Raw genomic sequence first — 26,602 nt, 5'->3', positions numbered from 1 at the left:
GTAAATATTCATATTCACACCGCTTTTGTATGCATTGCAGATTACAAGATAATGAGGGGCTATATAGCCATGTAACTTAGTTTATAAGAAGAATGACAGTTATAGGACCAGATTCTGTCATTTTTCCAGGCCTGACTCTTAGGAATCTTTTTTTTTTAAATGTATAATAAAAATTAAGCATTTAGGGCCTGATCCGAAGGTGGTTAAAGCCCAAGTGAGATACTCTTTCCATTGACTTCAACAGGCTTTGGAGCAGGCAAGGAAATTCAAATGACTGCTTTGTGATTTTTCAAAATACAACACCATGTAGACCCTCAGAAGCACAAACCATGCCCCCGGCCTCCCATGCCTCACTGTAGAATGCCCCTGTATAAATCTGCTTGGGGAGTACCCTAAAGGACTGTGTGGAATAGGCTGGTCTCAGGAAAAACAGAATCTAGACAGGGTGCTTCCACCTCTATGCTCTACTCTGACCGTAGTCTTTGATCATAACTGTTCCTTCTGGCCTTTAAATCTATTAATCTTTCTGGTTGGCACACAGTTGCAACAAAGCTGGTCAAATTACTCATTGCAAATATATTACTTGCTGTATTTTGCCCTTAGTTCTCCTAATGAATTATTCGGATGCAGACTTTGCTTTTTAAAAATCTATTCACTAACTTTTTGGCTCTGTTCACAAAATGTCCAGTGAACAGTTTCATGGAAAAGATGTCAGCCCATGTGTTGTTTCCATGCCTTTCACTTGTACTATTCATGTTCATGATGTGTAATGGGTTACCTAAGTCACATGGCATTTGTTTTTGCTCCCTGATTGGAAGATGGGAATATTTAAAAACAGGAAAACAAACACCTCTTCTTTGTGCATGACTGACCTTGTCTGCTCATCTGTACAAAGACGCCATTCCCAAACTATTTGCATTAACAAAACCCATTCACACAGAAGTTCACCAAAAGCAAACAAACAAGAGCACGAACATGCTGAAACAGATGAGCCATTCACAAATGTGATTTTCCAGCACTCTTTACAAACAAACAGGCAGAACCTGGTTGCAATTTTTATTGTACCATTTGTGGTAAAATACACGTACATGAAAATATATAAATGGCTACAGCTAGGCATGGCTTGTGTCTCTTTTGAAATGAAAATGCTTCTAAGGTAAATAGATGTTTTATATTTTTGTTCTTGCCATATAGTTTGAAGTTGTCTGCACCCAATGTTGTTGTTTTTTTTAATAGAGGGGGGGAAACTGGATCAAAATGCTCATATTTAAAACTTATTTCAGTGCCAGGTTATCCAACAGTATTCATGAGAAAGTGATTTATAAATTATCTTAATCATTGTAAATTATTTACTATTTTAAGTCAGTCATGGAATATTGCCTCTTTCTCTGTTTATGAATGTTCTGAAATTCCTGTCTCCTAAATGCTTATATGCTACCAGTTCAGAATCTGAGAAATTGTTTCAGAATTTGTTCAGTGAAAGTTTTTGAACTGCCGATCACTTCTGAATATACATAATTCAAAATGTGTGCTTTGTTGTTTAGTTACATAAGGTGTATGGTTTTTCTTCCATTAGCTAATTGGTCAACTTATCTCACTAAACAATACAGCACAAATTGCAGCTTGACATTTTCTTCCGGTAAATATTTGAGTAGCCTAAGCAAAGCCTTCACTCACTTTGAATGAATTTTCACAATAATAGTGTTTGATCACAGAAAGAAAACACAAAAGGGTTGCAAACATGGTTGAACTGGAATTTTGATTTTGAATGAACTTGAGAAAATGTTTTCTGTTATTTACTAATCTCTGTAAGTTCTTAATTGAACTACAGTATAATTCTTAAATGCATTTTGATAATTCCAGGTTCTTCAAAATTAAGGCAGTAGATGGTCTTGATTATTTTGTACTATTTGTTTAGTATTACATTTTAGTGAAATTATTTATTCATATTTTCAGAGAATCCTATAGGCACACAGTGACCTGTACATACAGGATAATGTCTATTTTCAAAGATTCGATCACTTAGACAAGATGAAAATTAAGCCAAAACTGTGCAAGTCCATGGTCTGTGCACACACAAATTCTGGCCATTACATGAGTAACCTATGGTTTATTGTGCATAACACAGTTCTTTCTGGTGGTTGATGTACAGAGGTTTATAAAGCTGCTAATGCTTCCACTACAGGATTGATTCTTTTAGCTCAGGTGGTAGAAATTCATGCTGTTAGTGGAAGAGGTCCCATGTTCAAACCTAGAGTAAATCCAAGCTAAATGGGCTATACATACACACCCATCAGGATTTTGAAGAGGGACATCCAGCAATAATGCCCATTTCTCTGACCCCTTCTGGGGCAGCTACAGCTCAGTATGTCACCTCACCACTTTGTGTGCAACTACTGCAAAGAATATTGGAATGGGATCTGGGCAGCTCATCTCCTGGGCACAAGTACAATTAAAAAAAAAAAAACAGAGAAAAGTCAATGGCTACCTTAAACCGACTGGATGCTCAAGAACTAGGAAGATGAAACAAGTACTGGAATGTACATGTGCTAAATGAGTTAGCTGGGCTATTTCTGTATCCAGTGTTCTTACATTTAACCATGGCTAGGATACTCATTTCTTGTTCAGACAACACCTTGACACAACCACAACACAGAGGGCACATTGAACGTGATAAATATATTTTCTGATCATTTTGGTAGTATTTGCTACAGCTGTTTGCAGTGGGGATGAGGACAGGGCACCACCTTAGACAATTCTTCATTCCAGGCGAATTGTGGTTACCATAATCAGAATGAAGACATACTTCCCTTCACCACTGTGCTAAAATGTTCCATCTAGGTCAGGCAAGATGCTCTACTGAATGGCCTGGCACCACCTGTCTATGTTCAGAATACATGTCCCAGACTCATGCCAATTGCTGACACCCTGTGCAAGGAACTTTTCATAGAATTTTCTACAGTGCCTACTCAGCTCCATATTTTCAGATGTAAATAGCGTTATTACTTGAAAAACAGTTGTTTTTTCCCCAAACCGAACATAGCACATTCTGCCCAAAAGGCCTATTTACAGGCCACATTTGAAGTTTTAAGATTCATCTGGACTGGAGCAGAGAAAAGGTGTTCTGAATTATTTTTACAGTAGAAAAGCACTTTTCCCCCTAGGCTTGCGTAACTCTAAAATGGCCAGGGGCACTTTCTCTAACTTTCTGATGTAAAAGAAATTCACTTGAAGAAACCAACCAAGAAAAACCTCAGCCCCAAAAGGTAGAAATCTCGGGAAGTTATGAGCGTGTGAAAACTTGCCGTTTCACAGTGTAACTACAAAAGTTGGTACGAGTGCAACCACTACAGTGTGGAGCTGTGGGATTATTTGTTTTACTCTGGTGTTTTTTCTGCTAAGCACTTGTTGGTACATGATAGGAGTCCCTTGGCACTAGTGCAAAATAAATAATAATGACAGTAACTCAACAGTCTCAGCCAAGGACAACTGATGAATGCGGTACACGAGTTAATCCAAACGGGGGAATTTCTCAGGGACCTTAATGGGTATTTTCCTCTAAAGGACCATCTGGTGGGTGACCAGTCCCAAGAAAAGGAGTGACTTCTCTATGGACTCCACTAACTCAGGGGAGTCCTTGTGCTGAGCATGGAGGGTGGGAAGGAGAGGCAGGATATTGTGTGATCAGGTGAACTCCAGCTCCATGAAATTGTCTGAGGCACCTGAGTCTACTAGTGCCTCTACATGGATGTCAGGCATCTCAGGGTGCTGGAGATGTGTTGGATGCTGATTGGCCATCACCAGGATACTGGTGGATGAGAGTTGGGGTGGGTTGCGGGGATAGGAGAAGGGTGCCAAGCCAGCCCAGACCCCCACTGGGGCTGCGTGTTTTTTTAACTAGGATACAGATTGGACCTTTGCATTAAGCTGTCCTGCCAAGTGTCCTGGTTCATTGCAGTATATGCATAGGGCCAATACCCAGCATTGATTCTTCTGAACATTGGAGAGGCGGGTCTGGACCGGATAGGCTTGCATGGATTGAGGTGACAGAGAAGGCACTGGTGATGGGAGGGCAGGCAGAGCCATCAGGACTGGCAGGAGTCAGGAGAACCATCCTTTTTGTTGGTGGCATTCAATAGTTGTTATCTTGATGCTTAGGTCGACTAAAGCATCCAGGCCAGAAGGGGATTCCACCGGTACCAGTTCATCTTTAGTATCGTTGTTTAGGCTGAGATGGAAACATTAATGCTGGGAAGCCTCGTTCCACTTGATCTTTACTACCAAGCATCAAAACTCCACTCCACATTTAGCAACTGGCCAGTGTCCCTGTGGCAACACATGACATGCAGCTTTGGCCATACACTCCTGACTTGGGTCATCACAGATAACTGGCATAGCTTGAGCAAAGTCCTCAAATTGTCACAGAAGCAGGTTTGATCATTCCAGGAGGGGAAACACCCAAGCCATGGCCTCCCCAGTAAGCAGACTGATAATGAGTCCCATTCATGTTTGGTCAGTGGGGTATAACTGCAGACATGTCAGAAATAGGAGTTACCATTGATTTAGGAGTCCACAAAGTTTGTCATGATCTTGGGCTCGTGGGGAGCTGAAGGCAATGCACCTTGAACTTGCAGGACAGCGTTTTGCACCTGCAGGGTGCAAGGTCTGTAGGGCTCCCAGTATCTCTGTCAGAGAGAGATTAGCCTTTGTAGAATCCACACTCACAGTATCAGTTCTAGTTCTCTTATTGTTTGTCTTGGGCTGCTCAAACCGTAAGTGCCGAGGATGTGGACAGTTGTGCCCAGTGGTTAGAGCAGGAGTCATGCAACAGAGCTCAGAGTCAGAGCCAGAATCAGAGACCAGGTACCAGAGCCAAGGTCAGAGCCGCAGTCAGAAGTCAGGAATAGGAACCGAGGGTCAGGACCAGTTTACCTGGAGTGAGGCAAGGCAGGAGCATGGCTGGGTCCAAGGCTGGGAACAAGCAGGCACTGGAGCCATAACAGCTATGGGTGAATGCTTTGAGCAACCACTGAACTGCTGTAGCTGCTGGGCTTAAGAGCCAGCTGCTGACTCTTCCAACCAATCAGGCGGTATAGCCAATCAGACAGCCTACTACAGGTCAGGTGCACTCTTTAGTTTGTCTGGAGACTGACTCTGCTGCAGGCCCTGACTCCTGATAAGGAGAAAAGGAGCAAAGACTTTATGCCAGAGGACATCTTTGGCAACCCTCCAGCTGCGGCTTAAGGCATTTTGTTTCCTGGTTAGTTATTTGAATGCCATTGCTATAATCATAGGAATGCTTTATATTTCTATAGCTTCTTCCATCTGAGGATCTCAAAGCACTTGAAAGGCATAATGAAGTAAGCCCTACCCTCCTGTGAACATGTATACACTATCACCCCCATTTCACACCTGGGGAATTGAGGCACAGAGAAGTGAAGTCAGTGGCCCAAGATGCACAGGAAATGTTTGACAAAGCTGGGAAAAGAACCCAGATCTCCGGAGTCCCAGCTAAGAGGCCTTAACCATAACGGGCACGAACCTGCAAGGGTGAAGAGCAACACCTGAAGGATGCTCTAAGTGTTGAAGTAAGCACTAAGACTGTAGCATGAGGACAAACAAAAGAACTATGCTTTAATCAGCAACTAGAGAACTCCATAACCCAGAAGTTCCTACCTTCACTAAGCCCCTTGCTGCAACACATCTTGGTCCTCTCTGGTAACTGTGGAGGACCAGGAACTCTATAACCACTCGATAAGGAGTGCTTCAGCCTTTCTCTGACCACTCCTTCCATACCAAACTCATCAATAGTACATTTTTGGAGGCTGTTATGGGTTGGAAGAGAAAGCTTCTATATCTCAGCACCTCACAGTCTTTAATGTATTTATCCTCACAATATCCTTGTGAAGTAGGTAAGTGCTATATATAGAGCTATATATATACCAATTCTACTGATGAGGAACTGAGGCACAGAGAAGCGAATTGAGTTGTCCAGAGGAATATAGGAAGTCTATGGCAGAGCAGAGGCTTCACCCCAAGTCTCTGGCTAGTGCCTTAACCCCTGGACCATTCTTCTTGTTTTCATGCCTGAAACAGTTTTGGTATTTATCAATGTATTAGACTACACTAGGGTAGAGAAATACTGCAAGACCTATAACTTGTCCCAACAATATACAGTAGGTTTCATTTTCCGGGGATTACAAAATATCCCAACAGTAGAACCGTCATTGTTTGCAAACATAGCAGAGTTCATATTTTTGCAGAAATGAAATAATTATACAGTTGTGTTATTCTGCAGATTCCCTAACAACCCAAAATGGGATGACATGCAAGAAAAATAGAAGCACAGCATTTTACAATAACATTCACTTTCTTGAACCAACAGTCATATGACCTTCCACCCAGTGTTTCAGATACACAATAAGAACTGGCTTGGCTAACTGCCAGTCAGTCCTAAATATAGTGTAAAACCAAATATTTAAATTTTAGCCTGAACAGATAGATTTTTCAAACATACGCCTTTCAAGCTCTGGAAATTTTACTACAGTTCAAATGATAAACGTGTTTTTTCTTTGAAGGAAGTACTATGTCTCTGTATCACCAAGGCAATGTGATATGAGGGCACACACTAATTGAATTACCCTCAATATTGTTTTCTAGTAGCACAATTTATAAGCAAAAACAATGAGGCGTCCTTGTGGCACCTTAGAGACTAACAAATATATTTGGGCATAAATAAGCTTTTGTGAGCTAGAACCCACTTCATCAGATGCATGGAGTGAAAAAGTCAGTAGGCAGGTATAAATATACAGCACATGAAAAGATGAGAGTCGCCTTACCAAGTGCGGGGGAAACGGGGGGACGGTCAGTGCTAACGGGGCCAATTCTATTAGAGTGGATGTGGCCACCCTAATTGAATTTATAAGAGATCTCAAATCCTGTACAATACAGAAAAACAAAACTAAATCATGGAAACATTATACTATGTTTTCAGAATATGTTGTCTACATGGATATTTACAACTTAGACATTGGTTTGGGTGGTGTTAGAAGTTATAACATACAATATTATGAAAACATAGGTAAATAAGTAAACTACCTAGACATCCTGACTACACACAGGGATGTGTGGAGGATAACTGGAACGAACTAAAGTTAATGTTCCTGGAAATGGCACATAAAGTCCTAGGAGAGATTAAACCGGTGCCAAAAAGGACAAGAAAGGCATTGGAATCCTCAAGTTAAAGAATCTGTTGAGAAGAAAAAGGTAACTTTTAAATAATGCCAGGCCTGCAGCTTGAGCAAGTGGTAAGATGGCATATATGAAGGCAAAAAAGGAGGCCAAAAGAAGTGTTGCAACAGCTAAAAATTTGGTCTGTGATGAGCTATAACTGACAAGGAGGATATGAGGGAGAAAAGACCACCTACAAACTCTCTAAAGAAAGAGAGCAAATGATGAGAACGAGTTTGCTCAGGTAGAAAGGACCATGATATATTGCATATGAATGGTGAATCAGCTAGCCAACTCTGGTCTACACTACAAACTTAAGTCATGTAACTACGTTGCTCAGGGGTATGGAAATCCACATTCTTGAGCAAAGCAGTTATACTGACTTAACTCCCGGTGTAGACAGCATTAGGTCAATGGGAAGGCGTCTCCTGTTGACATAGCTACCACCTCTCAGGTGGTGGAGTACCTACACCAATGGGAGAAGCTCTGCTGTCTGCATAGGTAGCATCTTCACTAAGAGCTAGAGCGGCGCAGCTGCACAGTTACAGGACTTTAAGTGTGGACAAGCCCTCAGTAAAGTCTGAGGAGGGAGAACGCAAGGGAGGCACTTAGAATATGTAAGCCAAACTGAAGTATGATAGATTGTATACAGGAGTAAGACGTTGTAGAGGCACTTAAGAAAATAAAAAGGAGAAAGCCTCTAGGCCAGATGAAATACTGGTGGATGTGCTGAAGTCATTGGAAAGGGAAGGCATCAAGTATTTTGGTGGGATGGGGATCGTTTTTGACCCACTGCCTCCCATTTCTTCCCCTTTCGGGTCCTATTCAGAGAGAGTGGACTTTTTTAGGGTGTCCACAACCTTCCTACAGCCCCCTTTCAGCAAAGAGTGTCAGCTAGTCTCAGAGAGAATGGCGCCGCATACTCTGTCGCTTCAGGCGAGGTGATCAGATCGGTCAGTGGCTCATTAGAACCCTTCTTAGGCAATAAAGGGGAAACCAGAGGAAAGAAGTTGAAGGAAACACACTTGTACAAGGAAAATTTACAGAAGATGTCCACAACCCTCTTACAGCCCCCTTTTGCGAAGAACATTGGCTAGAGCCGCATACTCTGTCGCTTCAGGAGAGGTATAGGATCAGTCAATGGCCAAAGAATTAGGATCGTCCAAAGATGGAGCATAGGGATACACATGCTTTCCTTGCCTTAGACGGGGTCCATTTCATCAGTCAAGCCATGCAGAAACGGCCCATCTTGGCCAGGGCTTTTACCACCCTTCTCCGCTGGGGGCACAGAGCTTGCTTTAGAGACACCTCTGGTCACAAGCAAAGTTTTGCAGAGGGCTCTGGGCATCTTTCTGTGACCCTTACTTTCACACTGGTACACACATAGAGACCAAGTCCGAGACAGCCACCTTTGTGACTTTTCCAGCCTACCTGAAGGCATCAGAACTGTTTGAAAATAAAGCCAGGACCACAAATCCCAATCTGGAGTTGTTTTTTCCTCGGCTATGCTATGCAACAGTTTTACCTGCTGTTGAATGATATGTATATCACTTATGACCTGTTGGCTTTTATCCACGTAGGCACAGCAGGTGGAGTTTACCAAGACACAAGACACCTCCCTGAGTGGCCAGGAGTAGATCTAAGGCCATGCGATTCTGCAGGGAAATTTGGGAAATGCTGCGGATTTTGGTCTGCACGTTGGCAATAGCATCCACTGTAGCATTCCCCATTAGTTCCATAGTGGCAGAAATGTTGACAATGGCCTTTTCACTGACTCCCAGCCAAGGGATTAATGTTCTGATATCCTGGTGGAATTTCGTAGGATCCAGGGATTCGGGGAACTGCATCTTACCCGGTATAGGCCCAGATTGTGGGTTTGAGTGTGGTAAAGGTGGACCCTTTTTTCAAACCCTGGAAAAAGGTACCCGAGGGTGCAAATCCCTTTCCAGTCCCAGGGCTGAGTTTTGTATGCCCATTTCCCGCAGAGCCAAAACAGGCCGCGAATGGTGAGGGTTGGGTACATGAGCTTGTACCCTCGAGCTTCCTTATACCTCGAACGGAAGGCACGGTCATGTTCTGACCTGTTTTATTTTGACTACACCCTTTGGGTAAAAATAAAAGATAGGAGGTAGCGGAGGTCAAAACAAGGGTGGCGTTTGGGGTGCAGGCTGGGGTATTTTGAGGAAAGAATACTCCCAAGCTTTGCATAGTCCAATTTTCCAGAAGAATATAATCCAGCCTCCACTTACTGTTATTATGAGTAGAGCAGTTGTAGGCAGTAACATTCTCCCCTAGGAGTTGGCCAAAATTGCTGTTAGGGAAATAGGCAAGCGTATGTTGACAGTGGGGGTATGATCCCACAAAATGTCCCTTTGAGGTATCTGCATAAGCAAAATTATAGCATAGACATATAACCAGCTTGTTCAGTCATTCCCCATTCTGATATATCTGCAGGCAGCCCTACCACTGGGATTCCCTGTGCCTGGTGTTCTGGCATATGTGAACAGATCCAGCAATTAGTTAGACAGGCGGCCCAAGCCACTTGTTGGGTGAAATTGAGGTAAAGGTTTTCATCCCAGCCTCCCTGCAAACTTGAGAGGGTGTTCCCAAGTTTCCCATGGGAGAGGGACCTTTTTTTCCTCCCCGGGAAGATAGGGCAACTTTTATTTTTTCCTGGGAGTCTTAGGGGAGGGGTGGCAGGGGTGTTAGCGATGTTGGGTGTCCAAAAGAACACAATGGTGTCATGCAAATTCTGCAATAACAGAAATAGCATGGTTACACACACGAACCAGATAGAAGGCATAAGCCACTTGTGCACCATGGCCGATTCTTTTATTCTGGCAGCTGGCTCAGACATGGTCTCAAAGAGCCAGTGGGCACTAGGCTCACCACTGGGCTTGGAAGGCGTTATTATGGCCTTATGTTTCCTGTGCTCCTTTACCAGAAGGCCAAATTTCCAACTGGCTGTGAAGGCAGTTCATGGGAAGTTAGAGGTTAATTGTCCGAAAATCGATGACCTTGCTGTTGGAAGCGAGGCACTATTTCCTCTTCCGCAGGCAATACCAAGGCTTCTTTGGGCAGTGTTCTGGGGTTGGGCTCTTGGTTGCCGGCTGAGGTTTCACAGAGTCTGGGTCCAAAGGAGGGGAAGTTTTCTTGTAGTGGGAGGCATGGATCCAACTGGTGAGTCCTTGGCACTTGACCGCAGTATGGGTGGTCAGCAGGACCTGGTAGGGGCCTTTCCAGCAAGGCTCCCGGGAAGTTTTTCTTTGGTGCACCTTAACGTGGACCCAGTCTCCGGGCTGCAACGGGTGGCACAGAATGTCAGCTAGTTCAGATCCAGCACGCAACTCACCCAATTCCAGAGCCTACAGTCAGTTCTCCACTGAAAACCCAATATAGAGATTTAAAAGGTCTCTTACCTTTTATATGCCACCTTGGGTTCAGAGGAAAATGGCCTGCGGTCTTCTAGTCATGGATGGTATACGGTGGATCCCAGACGAGCCCCCAAATTGTTGTGGAAAATGAGTCACACCATCTGTTTGGTTCAAAAAGTCTGAGGTCCTTTTATTGAATACAAGCATGCAGAGAGAAGGAGACAGAGATGGTCACACGCAGGTGCCACCCTAGTATCTCTCTGTCCTGCCCCTATAATGCCAGTCTTATATAGTTTTTTTACATTCAAGTCAAATGATACATTTCCTTAATTTTTTTTATCACTCAAGCATTGTTAATAAAGCCTTATGAAGGAGCCAAAGTAAACAGTATCATAATTAGCACTGTGCTGACGCACTTCATTATTATCAAGATCTACGGTTTGCTTGTGGCAGCGTTTTGTCTAGGGGCTTTTGCAGGTTTGGGGGCGGGGAGATTGCACATAATGGACAGCAGGGACTTGAGCTAGGCTAGAGGTTGGCCTAGTTCGTTATCTGGGTCAAAATACCAGCATATGCAAATGCTCTTAGCTTAAGCTAAGTCTTACAGGATGCAGGCCCATAGGCCTCTTACATTACCGCTCTTGCCTATGCTGCATATCGTGCATAGATTTTGTCACAGAGTGGGATGGGGTCAGGTAAACAATACTTTCCCCCACAGAAGGGTCAGTATGGATTTATGCTGTGAAGAAGCACAACTGATGTTATATTTGTTCTATGAATCCTCATGGAGATCTTCAGAGAAAAGAGATATCAACCAGGCATGGTCTTTGTGGACTTGGAGAAGGGGTATGATTGTGTATCAAGAGAATTAGTATGGTGAAGTTTGCAATGGAGAAGTGTGCTGGAAGGATATGTCCCTCTTATTCAGGATATGTATGACGGAGTGACTACAGAAGTCAAAACTAAATGAGACTATAGCAGAGACTTTCCAGTAAATGGCCTGCATCGGGGGTCAGTGTGGAGCCCTTTTTTGTTTGTTTGTCTTGGATGTGGTAAGTGAGAATATACAAAGGGAGCCACCTTGGAATATGCTGATCAAGTGTGGAAGACTGTGAGGCCACTTTTCAAAGCTGGTTTGTAGAGTAATAATAGTTTTGAGCAGGCAGGCTTAGAGTGAATATTGGTAAGACCAAGGCTACGAGAACTGAGAAAGGAGGACCCACCATAAAGGATATTATAGGCAGAGAGCTTAGAAGAATGAAATAATTTAAATAACTGGGATCAGTGGTTGCTGATAATGGCGGCCTCCCGATTGATGCTTGGCATCATACCAAAGCCGCTTGGTGCAAATGGCAGGAGTTGGCCCCAGTTCTCTGAGATAAAAAGATGCTAATAAAGTAAAAAGGTAAAGTATATAAAACTGTATAGAACAGAGACTTGGCCAGCCACACACACACACAAAATCAATATGCACTCCACCCTGGAAATGAAGATTTTGAGATGGTCAAATGCTTGGACACTCCATTTTTAGAAACAAAACGAGGTTTGTGTCACAATGTAAGTACTAAGTAATCATAAATAGCAACAATAATACTTTCTGTAGACACATACTGCAGAACAGGGAATTTAATTCAAGTAGTAGTTTTGATTCCTGTGAAACTGAGCAAAGAATTTATGAATAGATCTAGTCATTTAGGAAAAATAAAGAGATTCACTTTAGTCATGAAATTAATTCAGTTAGTTTGCCTGTATACTTTTTGATTGCATCACCACATACCTGTTGTATCCCTTGTGTTCAGTCTTTGTGGTCATTATGAGCAAAAACCTTTTGGGTTGGTTTTGCCTTTTTACATAGAGCCAGGAGTGAAAGTAACTTAAGGGACTTACTGGTACGCAGGGTGGCCAGGGTCCTGGACAAGGTGGGAGGGCGTCTCTGCACCCGTGGAAGGGGCAGGGCCTTCGGTGGAAGGGGCAGGGCTAGGGCCAGACTCCCCCCGCCAGCCCTTCAGCATTGCCCAGCCCGCACCACTCGGGGCTCCAGTGGCAATTTAAAGGGCCCAGGGCTCCAGCCGGGAGACCTGGGCCCTATAAATCACCACCAGAGCCCTGGGTAGGGTGACCAGATAGCAACTGTGAAAAAACGGGACAGGAGGTGGGGGGTAATAGACACCTATATGAGAAAAAGTCCCCAAAAATGGGACTGTCCCTATAAAAACGGGACATCTGGTCACCCTAGCTCCGGGGTAGAGGCGGCGGTGGCCGGGAGCCCTGGGGCTCCAGCAGTGATTTAAAGGGCCCCAGGGCTCCAGCCACCGCCGGGAGCCCCAGGCCCTTTTAAATCGCCAGGCCCTGGGGGGTTGCCCCTTTTGCCCCCCCTGCCACCAGCCTTGCCGGCATGGTCAGCTGTGTACCGACAGCCACTTTCTTATTGGTACGCTGTACTGGCCTACTTTCACTTCTACGTAGAGTGCTCTTGTCTAGATGCCAAGAATCTGTGATCTTTACTTACTTAGGAATTTATACTGTTATATTACAATTATAAATTAAATGTTGGTAATAACACTTAATGTTAGTCAACATTCAGTTTAAAGGACATAAACACACCCTTTCCATATTTTTAAGCTGTTCTTTTGAGTGGCATATGTGACAACTTCCTCAGGGATTTCCTTCAAAGAGCTGGCACATTTTGTTGGTAAAAGTCTGTTAGACTGCAGAAAAAGGATTAGTGGGACTGTGAACAAGTCTCATTTAGGCAGAAGCTCTCTTCCTGACTACCATGGTTGGATGTAGTTTTTCATAAAATCTGGTGAGAAAAAAGAAATAAGAATGTTCAGGAGATGACATTTTCTAGGATTCCACAGCTATGTTAAATCTATTTAATGGCAACTAAGATCTCTCTATAACTTTCACCAAAAACCAGCAAAACCATTCAACTGGAAAGATATTTTTTTACAGTGCTTTTACTTTAAGCCAGTGGTTTCAACTTTTTAGATGTGGGATTGGGGGGCTTTGAGCAAAAGTCATTTTTCTGCAGTGTTTTATGCCAAATAAACCAAATGCCAAATATTGGATGTTTTGTCCCCTCTCTCACCCACCTCTCTATGACACTGCCTCTCTATATTACAACAATCAGAGAGATTGTTTCAAGGGAAGAGCTAGCTGTGCTTGCAATCCATAACCAATGGTAATGTTAGAAAGCAATACACAATGATTAATGCTTCTTGAGTAAACATTTTTCCTTCAGATGCAGAATAAGAATCCCAAGTCCTGCCACATGTTGTATTCCTGGTGACATTTCCATGCGTCTTTATTTTCAATCTTCTTAAATCAGAATATTTTATGTCCATTTTTAGCAGGCATGTACCATTCCAGTGAGATACCTGACCCATCAGCCTGGCCACAAATATTAAAAGGCCAGAGTCAGCAATGAACATGTTGCAAGTCCATAGCCAGCATTCCTTTTGCCCAACATGGCATCAGCACTCCCATGAAATAGAATTCCAGCCATGTTCAAGTAGATAGGTTGGGTGATTAAAATACCTGACTTACAAATACATGGGTAGAAATTTGATGCCTCCTGGCTCAGACACACCTGCAACTTCCCACACAAGTAATTCCTTCTCTTATATTTGGTATACTCCAGCAAGTTTTATTTTCAAGATTTTCCATTTGAGGGTAGGAAGACTGTTCCTATGGAGACAGGAAACAGGCTCAATTCTTTGCCTGTTCACTCTCAGGATTTTCTATAAAGACTATGCAATGGGGTGTCTTTTAAAGATGTGTTTTATCTATACATTACATACATACGTAAGTAGTATTAGACACACCACATAGATTACATTCACCTTCTGCTGCCCCTGGGTAATCACCACTGTTATGTGATCCTCTCCCAGCAGATGACTGACCTTTTGCTCCAGTAAACACGCCAACTGAAGTATTAACTAGAGCAACACATAATATTCCTATTAAAAGGCTTTTTATACATATATAAAATCAAAACAGAAAAACCTATAAAAAGCAAATACCTCATAATATATATAATCAGTATCTCAGGCCTTAAGCACAGATAAGTCCACTTGTTGATACAGCTGAGATTCCCTTAGCACTGAATCATCTTATGGGCTGCCAGGCACACTAGTATGTTCAAAAAACCTTCAGTACCAAATAACATTCATGATTTCCAATCCAGTTTTCCATAGCACTCTCTCATCTATGATTGGCTAACCATGGCAATTCCCCCTTTAACAATACTCAGGAATTAAAGAAATCCTGAAAAGGTTGGCAGGAAAAACATCGGACAGAGAAGAACATTGCAGACAAGTCATGAACACTGTTGGACTGCGACCTTGGTTATTAAAAGTGAAAGAGACTCAGTCAATTTACATGTTGTTGGTAGTGCACTCAGCTTTTTTTGCATTTTTCTCAGCTTGGACAATGAAAATCAAAATCAGTTAACTCTCAGGTTGTTATTGCTACAAGGCTTGAATTTAAAGACAGAAAAGGAGGACGTATGTTTGTTAAAAACAACTATTTTCACTGGAAATGTTGAAAAGATGTGAATACTTTCTGTTTGTCTTATTATATTGTTTCATAAAAGCTTTGAGAGTTTTTTCCCCTTCCTTCAAATTTTAAATCTGGGTCTGAATTTACATCTGGGGCCAGTGACCTGACAAAAGCAAGTTTCTAGATGAAAATCCCAGTTACATAAATAAATGGAAAAATAGGGATTCACCCCCTTTGTGCTTCAACAGCATATGGGGGTGGGGTGTGGAGAAAAGCACAGAAAGATTCACTAAATCTGTGTGTAAAATAGAGACTCCCATCCTAATTGCCAAACCCCTTTTTTATTCTCAGTAAAATGGAGTCTCGATGGTCCATACAGGATCAGTGATACTAAAGATAAACACACAACTGTTTTAGGTATACTGACTAAATAAGGTATGGATAAAGCAGTCAGAAGAGCTGAAACCAGTTTAATTGTGCAAACAGACTGTGAAAGCAGAGTACAGAATTTAGACACACATTAATTTCAATGGGAATTGTTCATCTGAATCACTTAGGCAGCTTTGAAAATCTCAGCCAAACTTTCAGCCCTACAGTAATGCATATATGCACAAAAGGACAAGTAAGGAGGAGTCAGTGTGGTAGCTTGTTGGACACACTGGGGACTGAAACGATGTCTGGAGTTAAATGCATAAACTTCTACAGTGTGAGCTAAAGATCCAAGTCTCTGTAGTTGGGGGCTGTAATAACTCATATCCTCTGTGGGTTGGCACAAAGGCAGACTCTTAACACATTCAACAATGGTTTACATCAGCACCTGTGACTTTTAAGTGGAGGTAGTTGAGGGGATAAGGAACAGAACTAAACTAAACTTGATCTATATTATCTCCTTCAGGCATTTAAAAATGATCAATAATTGCTCCAGGTCAGAGCTACCATTAGTGAAAGTGTCAATCCCCCATAGCCCTGTGCTGCAGCCTGCTTAGGCATGCACAGTCTGGTTACACGTAGTCACTGTGAGAAGAGGGAGCATGCTCAGTCACTCCCAGAAAGGGGATAGGTTTGACTGGTTAAACCCTGAAAAAAGTAGTTATTGATGACAATTGGTGTGAACTACAGTATTTACATTTTCCAGACAAATGTTGTTTGGAAAAATATAAACACGAATGCAATTTTTTTTTTGGCATTTCACTGCTTTTTTACTCTTACGTATATTAAGGACATTTCCTAAATTTAGTTATTAATATTTTCTTAAAATTTATTGCATATGACTCAGTCCTGCTCCCACTGAATTCAGTCAGGGCAAATAGCTGATAAATTCTCAAAATCCATTTTTAAAAGCTACTGAGACTAGATGTTGGGATCTACAATGTATAGACTAAGTGCATACTTAGGAGTTTCAATAAAAAGTGATGTCACACTGGAATCAAACACCAAAAATATACAGTATATTGATGTACTTCGTGTTTAATAGCTTCCCTCTCCAAAGCAAATCTAGAGATGACCAACATGGCAGAATATAACAGTTGAATTTTCTTTTGAATATTTTATTTAAATACATAGAAGGTTGTGTAGAAATTGGCTCAGTGTAAGGCAACTAATTCCCTATTTCTCAGTTTTTCCCTTCAATCAGAGGCTAAATGCTCAAATGCTTTTTCATGCCATGCAGGCTGCCCTCCAGCAACGTGTTGCCAGGTATTATGGCTGGAGGAAATATATTCAGATGTCCAAATTCTGCCCTCAGATTCCCTCTGAAGCACAAGGACATTCAAGGGCAGAATTTGGCCATCTGGATATATTTTCATTAGCTATAATACTCAATGGCAGATTTCTGGACAAACACCTGTGTGGCACAAGAAGGTTCCAAACTGGAGTCATTGCCCTTTCAGTGAGGGGGCGGAAGGGAAAAACCAAGAGATGAGGAACTAAAGTAACACTTACACTTACCTAGTTTCTATACAGCCTTTTATGCAGTTAAAAAAATTCAGCAGAAAATTGTGCAGGTCAGCTCTAATATACTGGTCACTGAGATGTTTTGCCTTTCAAAAGAGACTATTAAATGCAAAGCAGCAGAGATCTAGTCGTATCTGAATGTGGAAGGCAAATTTGATGGACTGTTACTGTTATTTTTCCTGGTCATGTCCCTTTTATTCTTCTGAATTGTTGATTTATTTATTAAGTTCGTCTCACACTGGGACTGATTCTGTAAGAAGCTGAGCATCTCTTGTGAGATGAACATCCTCCATCCCACTGGCATCAATAGGACTTGAAAGCGCTCAGCATGTCACAAGGATGTGGTCCACAGTGAGACTTGTGCAAATCATTGAAAAAAACCTCCGGTGTTTCCTGCCTTGGACAAGCCACTTCTGCAATTCAGACTATTTTTTAATCTCACCTTAGTCTGAGACTCTCTTTGAGACTAAGGCAAGGAAAACAGTTAAGAGGGAAAGGAGCCTTGAATCTGATTCTCTCACGTTCATTTCTCCATGTATGTGCAATCGGGCTGCTGTAATATTTATGACCATAATATCTTTTTCTTAAAAAAAATAAATAAATTCAGAATCACATCAAATCTACCGACCCGAAATAGAAATGAGCAAGATTTGGTTAGCCAGTGCATAAGGCACGATATGATCACAAACTACAAATATTTGAAGGGCCCCAAGTAAAATGAGTAAAAACTTGAACCCTTCAAAGTCTGTGGAAGTTTTGCCATTGACTTCAATGGGCCAGATGGAAGTATAATATATTTATGATGCATAAAAGAGACTCATTTTTAGAGATTTATTTGCTGCTTTACGTTTAGAAATTCTGTTTAGGCCATAAGTCTCTCAGAGCAAGTCTCCACTTCAGCGCAACATCAGCACAGCTGCACAGGTGCAGTCGTGCCTCTGTAGCGCATCTGGTGAGGACACACTATGTCAACAAGAGAGTGCTCGCCCATTGACATAATTACTCCACCCCCGCGAGAGGTGGAAGCTATGTTGACAGGAGAGTGTCTCCCGCCGACATAGCGCTGGTGTCGATATCGCTTAGGTCAATGTAACTTACGTCACTCAGGGGCGGTCTTTTTCACACCCTTGAGTGACATAAATTACATCAAATGAAGCAGTAGTGTAGACCAGCCTGAGTAGACTAATAGTGAAAGGATGACATCCAAGAGCCAAGAAAGTAAAGATAAGCAATTGGGAGGGGAATGAAAGTTCAGTCAGCTCGAAATTCTAGGGTCGTTTTTGTTAATACTTAATTAACAGAGATGCCCTCCTTCCAAAATGTTAATGAGACATTGAAGTTAAAGATTCTAAACCTTCCAATTACCCGGCAACATAGGAATTGCCATACAGGCTCAAATCTAGTCCAATGTCCTGTCTGGCAGTGGCTGGCACCAGATGCTTCAGAGGAAGGTGCAAGAAACACCACAGTAGGAAAATCTGGGGTAATCTGCCCCCATTCAAATCTCATCCTAATTCCTGATAGTGAATACATTGTTTTAAAATCTGAAACACAAGCTTTTATCTCCCTTCCAATAATCTTTTTGTTAGCATTAACTATTATTTCTCTGGATAGTCTTTTTATACATATAATTGTCCAATCAAGGTAGATGCAAATAGTGATTAAAATAAAAACCAATTTTTAAAATTTAAATCAGATTTTTATTCATTGCTAGTTATTTACATCCCATTTTAGTTTAAAAGAAACTATACAAAACATCCACCTTAGCAATTTAGCTTCCTAATTGTTAGTAGAATTTCAGATTTTCCATGGTTAAAAAAAAACTAAGAAGTTTCACACTTCAAATGTTCATCTATTTTGCTGAAAAAGGACAAGTTTTAGGGGCAGTAACATCCTTACTGTGAAAACACCACAAACTCTGATACAAAACTGATAAGCAAACAGCCCATGCTATATATGCAGCCAATACTACTGCCTGATATACTGAACTTCCACAAGACAAGAAAGCTGAAATGCTTCAACCAGGCTACACATGATCAGAGTTTGTAGTCTGGAGTCAGTCAATGGAACATATGCGCCTAAATCATGTAGGTGCTTTTGAAAATCTCCCCATATTTATACACCAAAAGGTATTAGCAAAAAGAAAAGGAGTACTTGTGGCACCTTAGAGACTAACAAATTTATTTGAGCATAAGCTTTCGTGAGCTTTTTTTTCCCTTTTCTTTTTGCGAATATAGACTAACCCGGCTGCTACTCTGAAACCTGTCAAAAGGTATTAGAGGCCTAACTTTGGCTCCCTTTTTCAAAATTTTGGCCAGAATGTCCAAAAGTAACTCTGATGTATTGAAAGTCTAAATAGTTTTTCATTGTAAACACTGATACAACTTTGTTTTGATTGATAAAGATTTTATGCCACTAAGAAGGAAGTTTTTAATAAAAATACAGCTTTAATCCCTGATGCTGCAAATACTTATGTACATGCTCAACTTTGAGTAAGTGAGTAAAGTTATATATTTGCTTAAGTATCTGCAGGATCAGTGACTTCATTTTCCATATTTTGTTTTCTCTGTAAAGCAGTTTTGTAAAACTAAAATAAGATTTAGAGCCTCAACCTGATTAAATCAATTTTTTTTTAAATCAGTGATTATATCTTGATTTTAAAATCTTGATTAAATCATTCCATCCTGCATCTCACTTTGAATCTTAAATTCTTACCCTCAATGACATTTTGTGGCAATGAGCTCTTCAGTTTAAATTTGCAACGTGTGAGCAAATATTTCCTTCTATCAGTTTGGAATTTGCCACCTTTCAATTTCATTGATTGTCCCCTTGTTCTTGTGGTACAAGACAGGACAAACAGAACAGAAGATAATACAAGATCTGCAACGAAACTGGGAGGGCAGAGGGAGCAGAGAGACTCAGATTTGATATTACCCTGTTAGGTGATAAACTCTTTGGGGCTGAGACTGCATCTTTTTCCAAATATTTGTACAGCACCTAGCACAAAGGAGCCCTGATCTTGAATGAGACTTCTAGGTGCTACCAAAATGTAAATAAATGCAAGCGGAAGACAAAGCTATTCAACTACAATTGTTTTTGTTGGTGAACTCCCCAGGCCTCCAGATATCCAGCCATCTACCAGTATTGAAGAAAAACTGCAATGGAATATAAAATTGTTTCTGATCCCTTGATTCAATGTAAAATATAGTTAAATCATTATAATTTATTTCAGATGTCATACCTATAAAAATTAAATATAAATTATTGAAAGTTCAGAGTTGCAGCCAGTCATAGGAAAGGACAGGAGATTTCCATGACTGATTTTAGGGAAATTCTGTATTTTTTTGGTGGATATTTTTCTTTCATGTATAAAACCATTTGCTTATAACTAGAACACATCACTTACCTGAACTGGAGCAATGGTGCCCCCTTTGCCTCTGTCTGCAGGCAAAGGGGATGGCAAAGGGGACATTAAAGTGAACCCCAAAGTGGTTCATTACAGTGCATGCAACTTTTGGAGCCAAATTGCAATGTGACACTAGATCATGGAAAAGAAAGTTGGGTTTTTAAATTCCACAATTTTCAAGATACAGTAGTTCTTACAACTGTGATTAATAGAAATAAAGAGAAACATTTTTCCTTTCATAAATCATTTCCTTGTTAGCAATGAAAGGTAAAATTTGGGTCAGGCAAAAGGTGTACCATTCAAGAACTGAAAGGCTCGGGGTCAGCACACCACCAAAGAGGGCTTCCATTTGTTTAACATATGGAATCTGAGACCAGGAGATAACGTGTCATCTTGATCAGCAGAGTGTCATTTGCTGGGCATGCAAGGCCTGCATGAGAGTTTGTAGGTCCAATTAGTACTGCTTTAATGCATAGGAACTTAGCCTCTCAGGTGTCAGATTTCAGTTCAAAATGCTGAAAGGCAAGATAAACCTACCAACCAGCCTGGGATGATTGCTAAATCAGCTTTCTATAGCTAGCTTTGTTTGTGCACGTAGCTCTAAATATATTTTAAATATTGTCAAACTGGGAACACTATTTACTAGTTTTTGCCATTCTTCTGATCACCTTATTCGCACAAGTCTCAATGATTTCTATAGGGCCACTCACATCAGTAAAGCAAGCAGGGTAGCATGGATTATGAGCATAGCTAATAGCAAAAAAAAAAAAAAAAAAGTCAGCACAAAGCTCTAAAGAATGTGTATTTTGGTATAATATAAGAAAGGAGTTTTCTTAGCTCAGTTACATTGCTTTTCAACAGATGCACATTTTCCACAAAAGATTTATGTAATTTCATTGGCGCTGCTTTATTGTGAAAATGTCACTGAAAAAAAATCTTCACACCTCCTTACAGTGCTTTGTTTGTTTGTTTGCAGTCCCACTATTCCTCTACGGATCACGCTTGAAATGGTCTAAACAATGAACAGTTGTCTGAAAGGAAATTAAAGTTAAGGGCTGTTACCCTAGAAGGTTAACATTGGCAGCATCTTGTCATTGTAGTCTCTAGCATCAGATTACAGGGGTGAAAAGATGATAAACGAGAAGCGAAGCTTTTCCTCTTTTAGTTCAAGAGAAAACAATTGTTTTGTCTGAAGAAAAAAAAGTCATCTTTTTTGTCCTCTTTTACACAGGAGGTTTCAAACACACTTTTCTAAAATTCAAAGCACATGCAGGCTGTCAACATTCTGATAGGTTTCCATGTCAGGGTTCCTTCCCCACTCTGAACTCTAGGGTACAGATGTGGGGACCTGCATGAAAGACCCCATAAGCTTATTCTTACCAGCTTATGTTAAAAACTTCCCCAAGGTACAAACTTTGCCGTGTCCTTGAACAGTATGCTGCCACCACCAAGCGTTTTAAACAAAGAACAGGGAAAGAGACCACTTGGAGACGTCTTCCCCCCAAAATATCCCCCCAAGCCCTACACACCGCCATTCCTGAGAGGCTTGAGAATAATATCCTAACCAATTGGTTACAAAATCATCAAAGACCCAAACCCCTGGATCTTGGAACAATGGAGAAAATCAGTCAGGTTCTTAAAAGAAGGGTTTTATTAAAAAAAGAAAGGTAAAAATCATCTCTGTAAAATCAGGATGGAAAATACTTTACAGGGTATTCAGATTCAAAACACAGAGGATCCCCCTCTGGGCAAAACCTTAAAGTTACTGATAGATTCTGATAGATTTTACAAAAGAAAAATGCTAATATTGTAATATGCATGTAATTAATTGATGGACAATGTGTTCCTGTTATTGCTTCCAGAGCCAAAGCATAAAATAGTTCCAAGATTACAGCGCTACCGACGGAGGGCAATATTGCTCAGTCATAGCGACTGTTTTTATAAAAGGGCTTTCTAGTACAGCTATTGCCAGCTGGTAGGCATTTGTTCTCTCCACAAGAGGAACTACAAAGGCCAAAGCATCAGTCCTTTGCTAACCACGTTAGAGGTCAGTGATGGTATCCTTGGTGACATTTCCCTCCTGCTGTTGTCAAAGTACATATCTGTTTTAGTCATGTGACTGCAATAGAACCAGATGATGAATGTTTTATACAGTTGATGTAGATACAGAATACATTATGACGGCTTATGCTACAAAGAATATTTTTTAAAAACCAGTCGGTGTTTGGGATGACCTTGTTATCCACTGGTGGAAGGGCCAGGCGAAAGCTGTGTTGGTCTTTCCAAACAAATGCTAGTAATTTTCTGAATATGTTACACATGTTAAAGAATACCTATTTAAAAAAAGAACGGTCTTAGAGAGCTTTTAAGAATTCAACCAGGACTAAAAGGAGTAAGAGGAAATTATAATACATTTTTGAGGCCTCTTGATATTACTTAATTGCTTTGTCATACATAACAATGTCAGAGCTTTAAGATCCAATAGCTCATGATCTACTAGGTCTACAAGCAGAAGCTTTAAAACCACATCTTAGATTTCTAATAGCATAAAGTTCCCACATCTAGCTCTAATGAGTGACAAGATATCAGATCTCAATCCAGTCAGTGAACCCGAATTTTGAAGGAAAACCTGGCAGATTGTTTGTGGGGGGTTGTTTGTTTTTTTTTCTACATGGCAGCTTTTTAAGCAGTTTAGAAACTTGGCATATTATCAATAGTCCCAGCAGAGATTAATTAGCAAGCAGCATATTGGCAAGATGGCCAAAAGGTGCCTGATCAATTAAATTTATTACAGTCACGTGTGGTATAAATTGCCTGCCATGTGATGGTACGTATGGTAAAAAGTGTTCTTACCACTCATTTGGATGGCTTGTACAATCCATTCACCAATCCATGGTTTGTGAGCAATAAGATCACCCCAAACTCATGCCAATAAGAATTTGCAGCATCAAAAATTCTGTTTATGCCCCTTATTTGTTAACATCCTGTCCCTTTTATATTCTTCCACTGTGGTACATTAGTTACTATGGAAATGTCAGAGTGCCCAGCACAACTTGATCCTAAACACAGGTTATTTTGAGAGAAAAAATAGAAGACCCCTGAATGATAATCTATTTTTCTTTACAAATAAGTAAAGAGAAATGGGTTTTAATTGCAACAGCCAGGCAATCCAAACATGAATACCGGAGTGTCGATCAAGGCTTTTCTCAACAGTGTTTCTGGATGCAGTTCTTAAAATTTGTCTATCCAGCATAATCAGACATTGCCTTTATACAATTTTTTGCAGTTTATTTAGCTAAAATGACATGCCCTTCTTCTAAATGTTACTTCAACACAGAGCACCTTGGTTTTCAGTGTCTACAGTCTAGCTCTTAAAGATAAGCCCAGGCCAAACCCCCAGATCTGAAAAGCCTCTGAAATTTTGTCCCAGATCCAAACTTCTCAACTGGCTCTTCTCACTAAAACAATCTTAGCCATTTAGAATCATAGAATCATAGAAGATTAGGGTTGGAAGAGTCCTCAGGAGGTCATCTAGTCCAACTTCTGAGTCACCTTTGACACTTACTGCAGCACCCTCACATTTCCTTGGGGTGTCCCACTGAATATTTACTAAGACTGACCCTGCTTGGTTTCTGAGTGTGATACCAGCAGAGCCCATATGATAGTTTTGCTTAACACAGATGTTAGTGTCCTAGGTGATTGAGGTCCTTAAAGCAAAGCTCTAAGATTTGATAGGATGGGGGGAGAACTGTGAGCTTTATCTGCACTACACTGATACACTACAGTACATATCTGCACTACACTGATACATAGCCCAGCCCTTCTGAAAGGCCTATCCCAACATACTTTGGGATGGATTAGCTGCAGGCACTCTCTCATTTGGTTGCTCTAAAATCCAGGTCAGGAGTTTTAAGGTTATATCCCTTGAACATTACAAATAGGAACTAAACCAAGACCGCTTCATTTGTCATAGATCACCAGCCAGCCATCTGGGAGTGCCATGTAATGGTGTTCTGTCCTTACCAGCTATGTTTGAATTTGAAGTGTTGACTTAGCTAATGGGTGCTGTGGGCCATCTAGTCCCTCTAAATGCCATTTTTAGAGAAAAAAAACAGTAAGATGGTTCTGTTCCTGTGACCTCACTCCACATTTCCCCACTTAATGCTATTCCCACTTACACTGTTTGTAAAGCTTTCAGAGTGATAGCCATGTAAGTCAGTATCAGCAAAAGCGAGGAGTCCTTGTGGCACCTTAGAGACGAACAAATTTATTTGGGCATAAGCTTTCGTGGGCTAAAACCCACTTCATCAGACGTGGGTTTTAGCCCACGAAGGCTTATGCCCAAACAAATTTGTTTGTCTCTAAGGTGCCACAAAGACCCCTCGTTGTTTTTGTTTGTAAAGCAACATTTTAGTTGTTACTCAATACACTTTCACAGGCCCCAGTGTTCCCTGGGGATTTTTTTTGCAGGGAAAGATCTACATTTTACAACAGTGATAACAGTGGGGCCAATGGAGAGGGGGAAGGGTATTGTCTCTTGCTGTGCAAGAACAAGCCAGCCAGAAAAGCCTTGAAAAGGAGAAGTCACGCAGAGCTTCCAAGTTCTGTGTAGCTTCATGTGTGAGACATTTTATTTAATGAGTTAATTTGCATAGAGCCATAAACACCCTATCCCCAAGGATAGAGCAGCACAACACTTGCCAGCTGTGGTATCTGGGTTTGCTGTGTTGGATATCAGAGACTAGCTCAGTGGGAGCTGTTGGGGGAAGCTTTGAATGAATACTGGTGGCAAACTAAGGGCTGGCCAGGCATGGGTAGAGGGACATAGAATTATATATACACACATACACACACAGAGGTTTTACCTGGGACAGTCCCAGGTTGTTTTTTTAATATGATATCATGGTATATGGAGATTACTGACCTGTAATTGGAGATTCTTCCAGATGCGTGGCCCCTATCTGCATTCCACACATGGGTATGCATGTGCAACATGCAGCTGAGATCAGAGATTTCCAGCAAGTAATGTCCATTGGTCCAAGCCTGCACATTGTTCTCCTTGTGTTCCAAACAGAAGGGCATAAGGAGCAGTGCAGACCAACACCTCCCCAGTTTTTCTCTTCCTTCAAATCAGAAGAATCCAAAGCAGGAGGGGAAGGAGGGCAGGTAATAGAATACAGATAGAGACCACACATCTCAAAGAACCTCCACTTATAGATTAGTAACCTCCCTTTCTTGTTTAAGTGCTAGTCCCTATGTGTATTCCACTCATGCAGTATTTCAACAGCGGGGGCAGGGGGTGAAGATACAGTAGGTATAGATGCTTGTTATACTTCAGTCCCAACAGCTGCATCTGCAGAAGAAGCTTGAACTAGTCATATTGTTTTGTGAATGTATGGTTGGAGCTCCAGGTAGCTGCTTTACAAGATGTCAAGTATAGGTACCCCTTGAAAAGGTACTGTTGGGGTTGCTTTCACCTCATCCAGGGGCAGATTACATCCTAATTGGTAACACAGAATGATGCAGCCAGAGATCCACTTAGAGAGAGTCTCTAAGCACATAATGCCTGTCCTTGTGACCATACGGCTATAGTGACAAATAACCTTGGTGATTTTCTCATCGATTTCATCCTTTGCAGGTAGAATACCAGAGCTTGTCTGACGTCCAGAGAGAGAAATCTCTTCTCCTTATTGGAAGTGTGAGTTTTTGGGAAGAATACTGGTAAGTGGATAGGTTGATTCATGTGAAACTCAGAAATTGCCTTCAGGACAAAATTTCAGGTGAAGGAAACCTTGTCTTTATAAAAAAGTGTGCAAGGAAGGTCAGCCATATGTGCTCCCAGTTCACCCTTCTAGTCAATGTGATGGCACTACACAGACGCGTTTCATGGAACGAGGGGTCACAGAATACATGGCCAGTGATTCAAATGGTGATCTGGTAAGTACTGATAGTACAAGGTTGATGTCCCATTGCGGGGCAGGTTTCACCACCACTGGGAAGATCCTTCAGGAAAGTAATTGCTGGGTGAGTAAAAATTGAGTGTCCTTCTATTGGAGCGTGGACGGCATCAATTGCTGGTAGGATGGATCCGCTAGAAACTAATGGAAAGCCCTGAAGTTTTCAGGGACAGGAGATA

Source organism: Natator depressus, chromosome 5 (genome assembly GCF_965152275.1).
Source record: "Natator depressus isolate rNatDep1 chromosome 5, rNatDep2.hap1, whole genome shotgun sequence".
Taxonomy (NCBI): domain Eukaryota; kingdom Metazoa; phylum Chordata; order Testudines; family Cheloniidae; genus Natator; species Natator depressus.
Note: the sequence above shows the minus strand (reverse complement) of the source record.